This window comes from Sus scrofa, chromosome 1, assembly GCF_054392235.1.
Source record: "Sus scrofa isolate SSC_HxYL_T2T_F1_AM1 chromosome 1, Sscrofa_HxYL_maternal_Yorkshire_Landrace_v2.0, whole genome shotgun sequence".
Taxonomy (NCBI): domain Eukaryota; kingdom Metazoa; phylum Chordata; class Mammalia; order Artiodactyla; family Suidae; genus Sus; species Sus scrofa.
Window position 1 is genome coordinate 99,823,284 of NC_139383.1, and position 17,579 is coordinate 99,840,862.

A 17,579-nucleotide genomic window follows, 5' to 3' on the forward strand; every position below is an offset into this window, starting at 1 on the left:
AAGAGCAAAAATAAACCCATGGGACCTAATCAAACTGAAAAGCTTTTGCACAGCAATGGAAACCCAAAAGGAAAACAAAAAGACAACTTTCAGAATGGAAGAAAATAGTTTCAAATGATGCAATGGACAAGGGCTTAATCTCTAGAATATATAAGCAACTTACACAAATCAACAGCAAAACAGCCAATCAACCAAGGGGAAAAAGGGCAAAAGACCTGAATAGACATTTCTCCAAGGAAGATATACAGATGGCCAGCAAACACATGAGATAATGCTCATCATCGCTCATCATAAGAGAAATGCAAATCAAAACTACCATGAGACACCACATCACACCAGTCAGAAAGGCCATCATTAAGAAGCTTACAAATAACAAGTGCTGGAGGGGCTGTAGAGAAAAGGGAACCCTCCTGCACTGCTGGTGGGAATGTAAACTGGTACAGCCACTATGGAGAACAGTTTGGAAATACCTTAGAGATCTATACATAGAACTTCCATATGACCCTACAATCTCACTCTAGGGCACATATCTGGACAAAACTCTACTTAGAAGAGACACATGCACCCACATGTTCATTGCAGCCCTATTCACAATAGCCAGGACATGGAAACAACCAGAATGTCCATCAATAGTTGATTGGTTTTGGAAAATGTGGTATATATACACAATGGAATACTACTCAGCCATAAAAAAGAATGACATAATGCCATTTGCAGCAACATGGTTGGAACTAGAGACTCGTATACTGAGTGAAATGAGTCAGGAAGACAAAGACAAATACCATATGATATCACTTATAACTGGAATCTAATATCCAGTCCAAATGAACATCTCAGAAAAGAAAATCATGGACTTGGAGAATAGACTTGTGGCTGCCTGATGGGAGAGGGAGGGAGTGGGAGGGATCGGAGCTTGGGGTTATCAGAAACAACTTAGAATAGATTTACAAGGATATCCTGCTGAGTAGCATTGAGATCTATATCTAGATAGTCATATTGCAACAGAACAAAGGGTTGGGAAAAAATGTATACATTGGAGAGTAACTTGATCCCCATGCTGTACAGCAGGAAAAGATAAAATTAAAAAAAAATGAATAAAAATAAAATAAATAAATAAATATTTCTTACTCAAGGTATAAATTGATACGTCAAATTATCCAAATAGCTTTAGACTAAAATCTAAAAAGTCACAAAAATTCATTTCGCAGATCTAACAAGACTTGTTTAATAAATTGTTGAGTTAATTATTTCAAAAAGTTGTTTTCTTGTATGTCCTGACATTTTTGATATTAAAGAGTAAGTAAATGTTTAAAATAGGAGTTTTTCCATTCAGTACAGTAAAAAAAAAAAAAAAGAAAAAGTATCCACTTGTTGGAATCTGATTTTCAAAAATATTTAAAGTGCTGTACAGTGGGAAAATAAAAAAAAAATATTAAAAAAATATTTAAAGTGACAGTCGTATAAACAGTATACAAAGATATGACAAAGTGTTTCTCCTGCAGAGTAATGAAATAAATACAGAACAAGATAACCTTTGTTTTATTAGGTTTTTAAAATATGGTGCTTAAAAAGTTGTAAAAGATTACTATATGCAAGTTCTGATTAAACTGATGGTCAGGGAGTATGCTCATGGAAATTAAAATTTGCTAAACGGCTCTAGAATGCCTCACACTAAATAACCTCAAAACATTACTTTTAGTTACTTACTAAAGCAAAGAAATCCATGTGTATTCTGCATTACTTCAAAAAAAATCATGAATAGTGTGAAAGTTGAACAGAGGAGGAAATAGTTGAATAAATATGGGTGTCTGAATATGGTAGATTATCATCAAGCTATTTATATTAAGGCTGTGTGACAAATACTAGCTGAATGACCTGTATAATCCCAATACCACACAAGATATTTTATATGTATTATCTTGTTTCATCTTCACAAACAATGAGGCAGGTATTACTACTGTCACTTTGCAGACAAGGACACTGAGGATCAAATAGATTAAGAAATGTTCACATGGCCATAAATCTAGTAAATTTCTGAACACAAATTCAGAATTACTTTTCCAAAATCTAAATGTTTACTATCACATAATCTTCAACTGAAAAGTTACAATGACAAAAACTAGAAAAATTAAAAGCATTAAAATATTAAATATTTACTATATAGTCTGAAGTGGAAAATATAACCACAATGTATAAAATACATTGTCCATATCCTGGTTTCCAAATACCATCCTCTCATAAAAGATAGCAGAGCTCCTTGGAGCAGTGGTTTTTCCAGAGCTGAGTCTGGGAAAGATAATCCTGGAGCATATTGTGCTACCAGGATCTAGGAAGTAAAAACAGAACAAACAAAAAAAGGCAAGAGCTTGTCCTAAAGCAAAGCACACAGAAACAAATTCAATGATGGTTCCATTAGCAAAGCTAGAATGACTTGAGCAAGAAAATAAGTGGTACTGGTATTGGCTAATGACACCAAAAAACAAAATAATGATCAATGACTGTATATTGGTATAAATAAGAAAGAACTTATCTTTATAGAATAATTTCAATTAAAACATGGTAAAAGAATAAAGAAAATGGCAATTTACTGTGAAAACATCACCATAGAAATTGGTAGAGGCAATATATTGATGGATGCCAAAAATATAAATGAAATATTTACATAGTCTAAGTTTTCTTCCATGTATGTAATTTATATGTATGTATATTATATCTGTCTATCTATCTATCTATTTATCTATCTATCTATCTATCTATCCATCTATCTAGGTGTCAAGGCAAAGCATCATAACCTTACAGTAAAGAAGTCTGGCAGACACTACATGAACTAAATGATCAAGTTTAAAATCACTAGTAGTTTCACTAATGAACATCATGTATACTCTTATTGTATGAAAAAGCATACATATCACAGTGCTGGTACTTTTTCCCATAATGAATAACTTCAAGTTAATTATGAAAAGACACCAGGCCAACTTAATTTGAGAGACATTCTGCAAAGTACTTGACCAAAAATCTTGAAAAATATCACAGTCTTGAAAGAAAAGGAAAGAAAATGGGACAGCCACAAATTGCAGAAAACTAAAGAGACAGGACCTTAATTGCAGCTTGATATTCTCAATTGGATCCTGGAACAACAACAACAAAAAGGACATTGTGGGAATAACTGGTGAAACTGAATAAAATCTGTAATTTAGTGAATATTAATGCATCAATGTAAACTAAATTTTGTTAAAAATTGTGCTGTAACCATGTAACATGTTAGCATCTATGTTGCTGGGTAGAGTGCGTATGGAAACTATAAGTCTGAAAATATCTAAATAAAAAGTTAAGTATAGATGATTAACAACTATAACTCAAAATACATTTATAAGATATATGAATTGAATTGAGCAAGCACTTATTACATGTCCATTGAGCCTATAACATGGTCAACCATAGCCCCTCTACCAATTATGTATTGGTAGCTACAATACCTACTAACACAACAAATATAAGCATATTGGGAAAACAGACAAATTTTGAGTCTTGAAAGAGGCAATCAACTCAAAGTAATGTACATATAGAGACACTTATTCTCATCTTTGCAATCTCACACAAAGCACAGTATCTATCATTTAATAGCTGCTTAATAAAGGTATGTTAAGAATAAGTAAGATCAGGAGTTCCCGTCATGGCGCAGTGGTTAAAGAATCTGACTAGGAACCACGAGGTTGTGGGTTTGATCCCTGGCCTTGCTCAGTGGATTAAGGATCTGGCGTTTCCATGAGCCGTGGTTTAGGTCGCAGACACAGCTCAGATCCCTCGTTGCTGTAGATGTGGCGTAAGCCAGCGTCTACAGCTCTGACTGGACCCCTAGCCTGGGAAACTCCATATGACAGGGGTGAGACCCTAGAGAAGGAAAGAAGACAAAAAAAAAAAAGAAGAATAAGTAAGATCAGAGTTTCCTGGTGGCCTTGCATTAGGGATCCAGCTTTGTCACTGCTGTGGCTAAGGTCACCGCTGTGGTATGGGTGGATCCTAGCCCTGGGAAATTCCACATACCACAAGTGTAGCCAAAAAACAAAGTAAAATAGTGGATGGCAATTTGAAGTTGCAGGTATACAACCCAATTCTTTCAAAGTTTTGTTTTTTCAAGACATAGTATAGTGGAAAAAATGTAACCATTTTTTTGATATAATATGTGAATATGTTGATCACTAGTTAAGTTATATGGCCCTTCTGTGATAGATTTCATTCCCCTTTTTAAATATCTATTGTGAGATATATCTTTTTTTCTTCAATGAATAATCTGTCTTCCTTCATCATTGTAATACAAAATCCTTTCTAAAAATAAGTAAAATAGGAGAATATAGCATCAGTAGAAAATTAACTTAATTAGACAAGTCTGTGAGATACATATAACCGAGCATTTGGAAATAGTCCATGGATATGAGGCATTTTGAAAATTTTACTTTTGTGAATCAATCTAAGACCTACCAACCCAGAATATTTACAGGTGTGTGGCCTAGGAAGCTGCTTTTTTAAAAAAAGAATAATAATGTAATTAAAGTTTTTGAAGTACTGACTGATCAGCTGAGCATGAAACTGAGAACATGGGCTTTAATTGTACTTAAGATTTTTTATTTTCCTAGATGGTGTACTTATCCTCAACCAATTATTTTGTGTATGCAACATTATACACAGTCAATTAAAAATCACTGAATACCTGCATTAAAAATGTGTGTGTAATATATATATGTATGTGTGTGTATATATATACATAGGTGAAAACATAATTTCAGTGTATATTAACACCTTTAAATCAGATAGAAAAGCTCACTTCTCTTTGCTGGGAGAGTTTATCTTGACTGTCAGGCAGGGGCAGTAGTTATCTGATATCTTCTAATACCATATATCTCACTTATGTTTCATAATGTTTTAGAAGAGGTGTTATATATGGATGTGTGTTGGCATATAACATATAAATATCAAAATAAATAGAAAAATTTTAAACTATGGTAATTGCAGTTTTTAGTATATCTATGGACACTGACATTGAAAAACACAAAAGTAAGGAATATTTATTTTCAGGCATTTCCATTGGAGATGTCTCCCAGGCAAAATAAAAATAAACCTTTGGGTACAATTAAAATACAAATCTCAAGAGATCAAAGATGCTAATTAACCAATTCCTTTATGATATATACTTGTGTGTTTAAAAAGAGATGCTGGTATAAAAAGACTACTTAACTCTAGCTTTCAGAAGACAATCCTTTGGCATGGGACAGTTTTAGAAATATATTATGAAAAAAATTAATCCTGAATGCAAATCTAAATTTGAGCTTAAAAAAAGAAGGCACATAAAACAATTGCTTTGTCAATTTGGCTCTTATTTGTATTCTATCAATGGAAGGTAATATACATATTATCAAGAAATGTTATCAAAATCACTAACATTTTTTCCATCAACTTCCTAATATTATTAGGTGTCCATTACATAGGAGATAGAGCTCGGTGTTAACAATAGCAGCAGTGATAACATCAGATTCAAGCTATTCTATTGAGAATCCATGGGATTCAAAATTGTTGAGGCAAACACAGCTATATGCCAAAAATACATGGTGAATTTTGCAAATATTGCACAATGTTTTCTTTTCTTGTTGCCTGACCATAAATCTGAAAATAGCTGGCAGAGAGCTGAAGGGGAAGGGAGTTTCCTCCTGAGGACTAAATCCCAGGTAAGTCTTATTTGTCATCTTCTTCATTATTCTGTGTGTGTGTGCATGTGTGTTTCTCACACTGAGAATTTTTTCCTTTCACAAAGGCCTGTATCTTCCAGTAAGCTTTAAGAAAAGTACCTTTAATGACAAGCAAGAGAAAAATGCTGCCATTGACTAAATACTAATTAAAGGAAAGAAGGGGCAAATAGGAATACCTTGAACTTGAGAGATACTAAGTTATTAAATATACTTAACATTGCATCAAGTCCTTTTGGGCTACTCCAGCAGCGTGCTAAATATCTGAAACAAACTTGCATTAACTTCATGCTAGTTTCAGTTCCGGATATTTATCACACACTTATGTCAATATAATGAAGCAAATTTGTTCTCTAATCTCTAGAGTAATTACCTTATATTTTATTTTTTTGTCTTAAATATAGCAAGTCATATTTATTGCTCTGTTTGTATGCTTTTTATTATTGACTTGAAAAGTTCCATATTGGAATGAATTAGTTATCCCCTGAGGACGTAGGTAACCACGTGCTTCATGTTGGAAACAAATGTGGTTTCTAAGTGCACATAGAAAACTATTTGGCTCTGGTATAGATTAAGTTCCTCATTTGGTCATATCTCACCAATTGAAAGAAAGAATATGTGATAAAAAAGTGTAGAGAATTTTGGCATTAACATAAAATAAACATGCTGCTGCTTTCTTCCTTTTTATATATGTTTTTATATACTTTATAACTTTATAGCATGTGTTCATATAACATATAAATGTGTATATCTATTTTAAAAAATTTAACAAAATTTATTGATTCCAAGAACCATTAAAATGTGTCCATTGAAGATCTTATTAAACTCTTAAACAATCTGTTAAAGTAGCTGTTAAAACCTGAAATTTTAATTCTGCGGCACAAAGATATTCTTAAATTCAGAAATTATAGATCATGCTTTCCTAAATAACCCTTATATTTTCTAAGAATACAGTATAATTTATTCCAGGAGGCAAATTTCAAAGTCAACTAGGGTGGAGGCTGGTATACCTTAGAAGGAATCTCTTCAAAATCATTCCCAATAGATGCCTTTTTGAGTGCAACCAATTCCACACAACTGTGAAATTTGAAAAATTTTAATTCATGTGTGTCAGATCTTTAAAGAGTAAAAATTATATATAAATTCTCAATTAACTTGAAATTGTTAATATTCATATCCCATCGGTCACTCTCCCCTTGTGAGAGGCTGAGTCTGTGTTGATTATCAAGCTTTCAGACTTGCATCCTTCTCTAACTTCCATTACTGTTATTTGGCAGGTAAGTCAGAGGCCTCAGTTAATAGAAATGATGGGGAACAATTTCACAGAGGTGACTTTTTTCATCCTCTCTGGATCTGCAAATCGCCCTGAGTCTGCAAATCAGACTTTTCTTGATGTTTCTTTTGATTTATCTATTCACTGTTTTGGGGAACCTTGGACTGTTAGTATGAATTAAAATTGACTCTCAGCTTCACACACCCATGTATTTTTTCCTTAGCAATTTAGCATTCATTGACATATTTTATTCCTCTACTGTAACACCCAAGGCACTGGTGAATTTCCTGTCAAAACAGAAAACCATCTCCTTCATTGGCTGCTTTGTCCAAATGTACTTTTTTGTGGGCTTGGTGTGTAGTGAGTGTTTTCTTCTGGGATCAATGGCCTATGACCGCTATGTTGCAATCTGTAATCCCTTATTGTATTCAGTAGTTATGTCACAGAAAGCATGTAACTGGCTGGGAGCAATGCCATATACAGTAGGCTTCACCAATTCTCTGATATCCATCTGTGTGATCAGCAGTTTGGCATTCTGCGATATTAGCATCAATCACTTTTTCTGTGACACCACAGCTCTTTTGGCCTTGTCCTGTGTGGATATATTCAGCACAGAAAGGGTGATCTTTGTTTTGGCTGGGTTCACCGTTCTTAGTTCTCTCTTCATCATCATCACCACTTACATTGCCATCATCTCAGCCATCCTGAAGATCAGGTCTGCAGCAGGCAGACAGGCCTTTTCCACCTGTGCATCCCACCTTATGGGTGTGACCATCTTCTATGGGTCCCTGATTTTCACATATTTGCAGCCTGATAACACATCATCCTTGACCCAGGCACAGGTGGCATCTGTATTCTATACCATTGTCATTCCAATGCTGAATCCACTCATCTATAGTTTGAGGAACAAAGATGTAAAAAGTGCTCTCCTGAGAGTCATGCAAAGAAAACCTTTGCATGACAAATCTCTTCATGTTGCAACTAAAGGAAATCTGGCTGGTTTCAAGCATTCCATTTGCTCCAACATTTAGTAAAAGACTAGAATATCTCCAAAAAGCCTAACACGAAATAACTAACAACAGAGTCTTAAAATGTGAGAGACAAATTATTATTTAATGTGTATACCAAATCATCATCTTAAGAGTTCATTTCAGTACAGTATTCAGATGCAGCCATGCACAAATAAGAAAGCAACTGACTGGTAATTGAATCTTTCACTGAACTTTCTTGAGTGAGCATGCTGTCCTAGTAATACATGTTAGACAATTATTTAATTGACTTTTCCTATTGTTTGATATTGTTTCCTCAACCATCAGCAGATTGAGAGGAGTGATAAACTAGTAGATTAAGAGATGATGACTCTCAAATATCATTAACAAGAAATTATTGCTGAAAGTCAGAGAGCAAAAGAAAGTGCAGCATTACCAAAAGCAAATATAAGTCCAGCGTTGAACAGGTTGAGTTGTTGAAGTTATTTCAGTGGTGACCAATGATAACAAAAGACATTTCACCCTAAGAGTTATAATTTTGATCATTTATTTCTGAAACATGATTTTGATTACACAGAAAAGAGATGCACTCATGGAGTTCGGTCTCCATCAAAAAGAGCAGTTTAATTTCTTCATCACCTTGCTGTGCCTCCCTAAGTTCAAAGACTTGAGAAACTTTTAAACGTATGTGTCTCTGTGTGTGTTTGTGTAGATAAATGAAGTACTCGCAGTAGCATAATTCCTGAGGCATTTCAGAGGTATCTGTAGAGATCCTCATTTTTCTGAAAGAAGCAAAAAAACTTCACCAAGTCTCTGGTATTAAAAGGAGAACCTGAGTTTCCCTTTTATTTTTCCTTGAAAAGAGACTTAAATTAAATCTCATTTAATGAACTCTCCCAGGCATGGTTACAAAATGAACTCTGGAAAAATTGTAACCCTGTACTGCTTTACTGAGCGTGAATCATTGAGTAGTAACAAAAGGAGTTGGGCCACAGCATTTAAAATATGTTTTGAAAGGAATTTGATTAGGTGCTTTTAAAAGAATATGCGTGTTTATGATATTTATCTCTCTCTAACAGGTTTGTAAGCTCTCTGGCAGGAGAGTTTGCTTTGTTATATTTTTGCTCTTTACTGCACATTGCGAATGTATCACATATACAATGCATAATTAAATATTTCTTTGCTTCTTATTTGCTTGTGGAAGCACAGTGAGGGATGCATTGAGGTCAAAGATTCTACCTTAGTGATATTGATTTCTTTCTTTGGTATTTGGAGACTTGTATGCATTTTGGCATTCAAAAACACATTAGGGAGTTCCCGTTGTGGCTCAGTGGTTAACGAATCCGACTAGGAACCATGAGGTTGCGGGTTCAGTCCCTGCCCTTGCTCAGTGGGTTAAAGATCTGGCGTTGCCGTGAGCTGTGGTGTAGGTTGCAGACGCGGCTCGGATCCCGCGTTTCTGTGGCTCTGGCGTAGGCCTGTGGCTACAGCTCTGATTCGACCCCTAGCCTGGGAACCTCCACATGCCGCGGGAGCGGCCCAAGAAATAGCAAAAAAAAAAAAAAAAAAAAAGACAAAAACACATTAGTTGGGAGTTCCCTTCATGGCTCATTGTTAACAAATCTGACTTGGATCCATGAGGATGTGGGTTTGATCCCTGGCCTCGCTCAGTGGGTTAAGGATCCTGTGTTGCTGTGGCTGCGGTGTAGGCTGGTGGCTACAGTTCCAATTTGTCCCCTAAACTTGGAACTTGCATATACCCTGGATGCGGACCTAAAAAAAGCCAAAAAAAAAAAAAAAAAACCCCAAAACAAACAAAGAAAACAGTAGTTTAAATGAAACTTCTATTTCTAGGATTCTTGCAAAATCCTCTCTTATTTATATATTAAAATGGCATAGTAATTAACAGATTTCTTTTCAAATGATTTTTCCTTATGGTTAAGATATGGAAATGAGTATATATATAGATTTATACATTGTCTATATGATTTCAAATCCTTGGAATCAACTGGTTAAGACTCTAATATATCTTACATCACAAACAAACCACCTATGAAAACAATCAGCCTTCAGTCTTGGGAGTAAGTAGCTAAACATAATTCACGTGAAAGGATCTGTGTATGCACACATACATATTTGGTTTCAACTTTTTAATTTTCTTCTCTGATCTACAAGTTTCTGATCCCTGCAAACTCATTTTTAAAGTAATATACTACATTATCAACCATTGTAAGTGACAACTTGAAACATACCCTGCATTATTCTAGGGATGTATTGAGGTCTTATCGGTCATTTCCTTTGTTAAATCCTCATGAATATTTTTCCTTCTAAGCACAGAGTTTAATTCAGATTGGTTGCTCTCAAGATTATTCCTCATCATCATGGAGAACTATTAAACTGATTATATTTCCTTTTTTTTTTTTTTTGGTCTTTTCAGGGTCGCACCCGTGGCATATGGAAGTTCCCAAGCTAGGGGTCTAATAGGAGCTGTAGCTACTGGCCTATACCACAGCCACAGCAATGCCAGATCTGAGCCATGTCTGCAACTACACCCACAGCTCATGGCAATGCCGGATCCTTAACCCACTGAGCAAGGCTAGGGATTGAACCCGCAACCTCAAGATTCCTAGTCAGATTCGTTTCCACTGTGACATGTCAAGAACTCCCCTTTCTGTCCTTTTATTCCAAGGATTTTCATTCATGCATTGCTCATTTTTTTTATAATTGTCTGAAATATCATGACTATTGAACTTTATTTATATTTAACTTAGGTCTAATTATATGTATGATATTTATTTTCACTTGTGTTGAATATGTATTGCAAGATTTTATAATTTTTAGTATCAATAAAATTATGTATCTAATTATTTTTATGTTTTAATGTTTCTTGTCTCAAAAAGCAAAAATATGCCATACTTTTCTCACTAATCATAAGTAGAAAAATAACTTATTTGTCCAATGTTATGACTAAATATCCATGTATATTTTTCAATATTCTCCTCATATTTATGCCTGTATAACTTCCATCATTCTCTCTTCTAGATGCTCTTTCTATACCTTCCCTCTAGAACCTATAATACACATCTGTCTGGAATGGCCATTTATATCTTTGTATTTTCTCCAGTCTTTCCTTCTGCCAGACTCTCTCCAGACTCTTGCACTTGACCAGGCCAGATGATCAATTCATTAATGTTTGGAACAATGTCCCCAAAGTGATCATGTGATCATAATGTGTAAAATGACCCAGATATTTTCTTTTTCTTTATGCTAAAAAAAAGACACTCAGTTTAAAATGTTTGATTCATCAGTTTTCAAGATAAAAATGCTGAGTGTTTTTTCAGTTTGTTTAAACTGTAGTGCCCTTGAAATGTACCTGTTAACATTTGTGTTCCTTAAGTTTGTGTTCTATTTCACCAATTTAAGACATCTTTTCTATCAAAATAAAAATTATGTTTCTTTTCTTTCCCTTTTTTTTTTTTTTTGGTCATGCCCATGGCATGCAGAAGTTCCCAGGTCAGGGATCCAGGGATCAAATTCAAGCTCCCAGCAGCAATGCTAGTTTCTGCAGTGACAATGCTGAATACTTAACCAGTTGTACCATAGAACTCTTTAATTTCTTTTACTTCAAGAAGGATTGTAGAAATTCCTGAATAACCAAATTTCTCAACGAAAGTAAAATGAAATTGACTTTTTTTGTCTTTTTGCATTTTCTAGAGCCACTCCCATGTCATATGGAGGCTCCCAGGTTCAGGGTCTAATAGGAGCTGTAACTGAGGGCCTACGCCAGAGCCACAGCAATGCCAGATCCAAGCCGTGTTTGCGACCTACACCACAGCTTAGAGCAATGTTGGATCCTTAACCCACTGAGCAAGGCAAGGGATTGAACCCACAATTTCATGGTTCCTAGTTAGATTTGTTAACCACTGAGCCACGACGGGAACTCCAAAATTGACTTTTTAATAGCAGGCAGTCAGACTCACTCTTTTGACCATACACAATGTTTAGAGGTCAGTTCAGAAATGAATTCAAAATAGTATCTGAATTGTACTGTAAAGTTAAGATTTTACATAGGATATTTGCATTTCAAAATATGGGAAAGAGGCATGGGCTGAGAATCTAAAAATAACTAAAGAAAATAAATAAGAAAGAAAAACACAATTTAGAAAAAATATAGAAATATTGGTATTACAAAACATGAATATATTAGAGAAAAATATAACTAATTTTATATTTATTCCATATGAGAAATTCTTCTAAAAAGACAAAAAATATCAGTGTGCATCAAAATACAATCACCGGTATATTACATTTTTCACACAATTTTTACCAAAATAAAGTGATGCAAAACATTGGGATAGAGTAACTAATTTTATAGAATGTTGTTTTTACTCTTCCATTTGCCTGATTCTCATCTCCTCCAGATAGTTTTTGTATTTTCTACTTAACTTCTTTCAATGTGACCGTTATCACTGACACCACTGATGAAATTTCCCTGAGGAAAAAAAAAATTTAATGTTATGGCCATGCACACAGCACATTCAAGTTTGAATAGGAGCCACAGATACACCAACACTGTATCCTTTAACCATTGCACTGGGCCAGGAATCCAATCTGCATTTCTGTAATGACCAGAGCCACTGCACCCTGCACTTGGTTTCTTAAGGCAATCCACCACAGTAAGAACTCCAAAATTTGTTTTTTAAAAGAAGAGGTCCAATCATCCCCATGCATCCTCGGCTCTTTGTTTTTTCTCCAAAACTCTTATCACCATAGACAAGCAAATATTCCATTATTGTTTCTCCTGCCACAACTCCCACAACATAAAAAAACACTGTTACTGCCAAGTACTCTCTGCCCCTTAGTTTGCATGGCCCATCCACTGCATGGGGCCTCTGCACTGATGTTCCCCTGTCTCGATGACTCCCTTCCCAGGTACCTGCATGACTAACTCTTCCTTTGTCCACATCTTTGCTCAAATTCCAGCTTTGTATTTAAGCTTCCCTTGACCATACTATTTCTGATTGCTCTCTCATGCCCCTACCCCAGAACTTCCTTCCTCCAAGATATCTCACATTTTATTTTTGGTAGCACTTTTCTTCTTATAACATGTTATATGACTATTTTGTTGTATTTTTCTTGTTTCACCCAGCTGTGAACTTATAATCTATGATGTTAAAATTGATCAGGTCAGACATACATATCAACATTTGACTTTTTCTTTCCCAGCATCTGTGAGTCAATTATACTAGTGGATTAATCTATAAATTTAAATCCAAAATTAATTGAATTTCAATTAATTAATCCATGAATTAATTGATAAATTGATTAATCCATAAATTTCACTGTTACCAAATTTAACTTAAAGGAGTCACATTTTCTGACTGCATTGAAGTACAATATAAAATTGATATTTAAAGAATAAAAATATATCTTTCAGCTTGAACTTAAATTTTTTAAAATCTTGAATTATTCTTACAACAGGAAATTTAGAAATTTAATTTTAGATTATCTATTCAATATGCCACAATAAGAATAATTAATATCACTACATATATATCAAATTTAAAACAACTCTCAGATGAATAATGTATATATTAAATTCCTATATTAATCAAACAGGTAACAAAAAGTAAATAAAAAACAGATATTACTGTGCTAGAGAAAAAAACAATGAATTCAACCTAAAGGGGAAAAGAATTGTTATGCCAAACTTTGCCTCTTCAGCTTAAGGATTATCTTAAGCTGGTTATTTTTAAGAAAGAGCAGACACAGGAGATGTTCTCAAAACTGAGTAGAAGTTACCTTTTTGTAAGAGATATTTACATTTAAAATAGAAGTCTTCAGGAGTTCTCATCATGGCATAGAGGAAACGAATCCAACTAAGAACCATGAGGTTGCAGGTTTGATCCCTGGCCTTGCTCAGGGGGTTAAGGATCTGGCATTGCCATGAGCTGTGGTGTAGGTTCCAGACTCAACTGGGATCATGAGTTGCTGTGGCTGTGGTGTAGCCTGGCAGCTGTAGCTCTGATTCAACCCCTAGTCTGGGAACCTCCATATGCTGGGGGTATGGCCCTACAAAGCAAAAAAAATAAAAAAAAAAAAGGAAATCATTTTTAAAAGACCTCTCTCTCTGTATCAATAAGAAGATAACTAAATATCTAGAAACTCTTTTCAGTGAAGAGGCTTGGAATTGAACCAGCATTAACAAACATACCATTGTTTACTGTTTTGTCCTTCCTCCCATCCCACCCCTCAATCATCTTTGTCTTTAGCTTTATATGGTATCTAAGGTGATGGCTTGGGACATTTAAAGGAGCGACTCAGTATTCCTGGGTGTTACCCATGTAAACAGTGGTATAAATGTTATTAAATTTATGCTTCTTTTTCTCCTATTAATCTTTCCTGCATTGGAGTGGGTGGGTCTCAGTCAAAAACCAAGAAGAATAGAAGGAAAATTATTTGTTGTTCTCCATAATCCTAGTGAAGTAGGGGAAGAATGATAAAATTTAGATAAAAATTAATGGATTAGAAGACCAAAAAAATAGCATTTAGCCAAAAAAGAAGATGTTTTTCATGAGTTAAAGAAGAAAGTAACTAGAATAAGTCAAGAGAGAAAGAAAAACATATATATGTATATATATATGCGTAGTTTTATATATATATATATATATGTATATATATATATACATATACATATGTACATACACATAGTTAGGGTATAACAGCATGTAATAATTAAATTAAAAGATATTTAACATCTCTGATCACATTTTGGTTTCCTCCATGACACAGTAAAAGGTTTAAGTACAGCTTAAAATCAGATTTCCTTCATGGTTCAGTGGGTTAAAGATCTGGGGTTTTCACTGTGTAGCTTGAGAGTTTCAATCCCTGGACCAGGAAATTTGCATGCTATGTTCATTAGAAACAAATGCAAAGAACAACATGAAAACAATTCAAAACTGTTGAAACATTTTGATACATTTTTCTCGATTATTTTTATTCATAAAGTTTATTTGTATGTCTCTAGATTTGTGTAATTTTTGGTACTGTATATTCAGTATTCATCCTCAATTCATATCTAATATTTCATAATATACTCTGAGCAATGTTATATTAGCCTTTCATAGAACCCATAATTGGTAGATTTTTTGTTACTTCATGACAATTAAATTCATGGTTGTGTGTATTAAAAGGGACTCTTACAGAAAAGTCCCCTCATACTCCAGAATTTCAGGAGATAACATGTTGGTGTGGATTAAGAAGCACAGGGAAAAAAAAATGAATGCACTAAATCTTAAAAAGAACTACTCTCACAGAAAAAAATATATATATTACAGAAATGTGCTACTTAAATAGTCTTCATGTCTTATTTATGAACAAAATTTGAGGTTGACCTATGGCTAAAAAGACAATATAGGAAGACAGTGTTTTTGCACCAATTTTGACTCCAGGTAAGTATTATTTTCAAAATTAAAAGATTTTCCTTAGGATCAAATACAACTGGGACATTATCAGAAGAATATATATACAGACACTATATTGACATTACCCTAATTAATGCCAGGGCTTGTGAACTAGAAATACAGAGTTTAGGTAATCAGGGTATGAAAGCAATACACATATTTTAGAAATATATTTTGGAAGAAATTTGATTTGAATGGTCAAATCAGCAAATCATAACTTTTTCATACTTCTTGGACTCCTTTGTCAGTGTGCTTTGCATGAGCACATTGGATTTCTGTGATTCCAATGTAATCCATCACTTTTTCTGTGACTTATCCCCAATCTTAGCCTTGTCCTGCACTGACACCCAAATAACAGAAATAGTCATATTCATTTTAGCTGGATCCACACTAGTGGTGTCTCTTACCACGATAGTAGTGTCCTATGTGTCTATCCTGTCTACTATCCGGAAAATTACTTCCACGTCAGGAAAGCAAAAAGCCTTCTCTACCTGTGCCTCTCACCTCCTGGGTGTCACCATCTTTTATGGCACTATGATATTTACTTATTTAAAGCCAAGTAAGTCCTACTCCTTGGGAAGGGATCAAGTGGCTTCTGTTTTTTATACTATTGTCATCCCCATGCTGAATCCACTCATTTACAGTCTTAGAAACAAAGAAGTAAAAAATGCTTTCATTAGAGTCATGCAGAAAACAGTGGGCTCCAGGCAATTAAAATGACAGTGATGCTCAATTTCTGATTTCATCATCCTTTTTTTTCTCTTCCCTATGGCGTATTTCCTTGGTCTCTTTCCAGAAACAAATGCATATATATTTTACGTTTTTTTTTTTTTTTTTTTAACCATTGAACCATCCTTATCTTAGTCAAATATAATTTTTCATTTCTGGGAATATGACTTTAGAAATCCATATAGGGGGTAAAACTCAGGAGTAGAGAATTTGAGTGCACAAATGCACTGTGTAGTTAGAAACTGTGAAATGTATTAAATCTTTGGTTTAAATTTACATGTTTTTAAGGGAAATGGCCTCATAAAATGAAAAATATGATTGTCATTTTTTAAACTATAGCATACAAATTCCCATGTATCCTCCTAATTCATAGAATTGTATTATAGAAAAGAGCTTTGTTTGTGTAGTAATGATAATAGTTTTAGATGCCTTTTAATTTATTTTATGGAGACATGATAGAACTGAGTGATTATGAAAACTTGCTTTGGAACAAATCACTCCAGGACTTAGATTCTAGATCTGCTACACTTTTAGCTGTATAACCCCTAAAAAATCACCATAACGTTAAACCTCAAGTTTTCTCAACTGTGGAAGAGATATAATAATTCCAGATCCATAAATTTATTGTAAAGATTAGATCAGACAATGACTGTAAGGCATTTAGGGTAGTACTAATCAATGCTGGTCATTATCATTAGAATACTCACATTCCTGCATTATGCACCTTGTACCTTTCTTAAAGAATATTCACATTCCTGCATTATGCACCTTGTACCTTTCTTAAAGAATATTCACTTGTGTTATATAAATTACTTTTGGTTGATTTAAAGGATAAACACACAAATAGCTAAGGAAAAACTCAGCCCTTCACACTTTGGATTTAGAATGTTATATATTAACATTAGAGAGAATTTGGAAAGTAGTGAAAAAATTAAGGTAATAGAAGTGCCCTAACAATTATTAACAGCTTTGTATGTGGCCAAGATAGATAGTTATATGTATATGGGTACATAATGTATACCTGAGCCTTATTTCTGTCCTTTCTTATGTATTTCTTTGCAACTTTCTGTGTACAGTTAACATGTTTACCCTTCAATTATTCCTTTGTCATTGAAACCTAAGGTGAATGTCTTCTTGTCACATGGGCAAAATCAAGCTTCTAATTTTGTAATGCTTTAGACCTGAAATGTTTGTAAATTCCTCACATTAAAAATTTGCATGCAGTGCTCTATCTTTGGTGACTACCTTATCTTTCTGTTATGTGTCAACAAGCTTCCTTAAATTGCTTCTTTGTTGAACTTCTATAATTCAAAAATAATTCAAATTAAATTTGAATTCAAAAATTCAGAAATATTTCCTTTCTCTTGATTTCTAAAGGTTTGTCATG

The 17,579-nt window shown here is 34.1% G+C and overlaps 1 pseudogene; it reads left to right on the plus strand.

Moving 5' to 3' along the window:
* The first annotated feature begins 7,042 nt into the window (after nt 1-7,042).
* Nucleotides 7,043-16,183, plus strand: LOC106507257 (olfactory receptor 8I2-like; annotated as a pseudogene).
* Nucleotides 16,184-17,579: the final 1,396 nt, after the last annotated feature.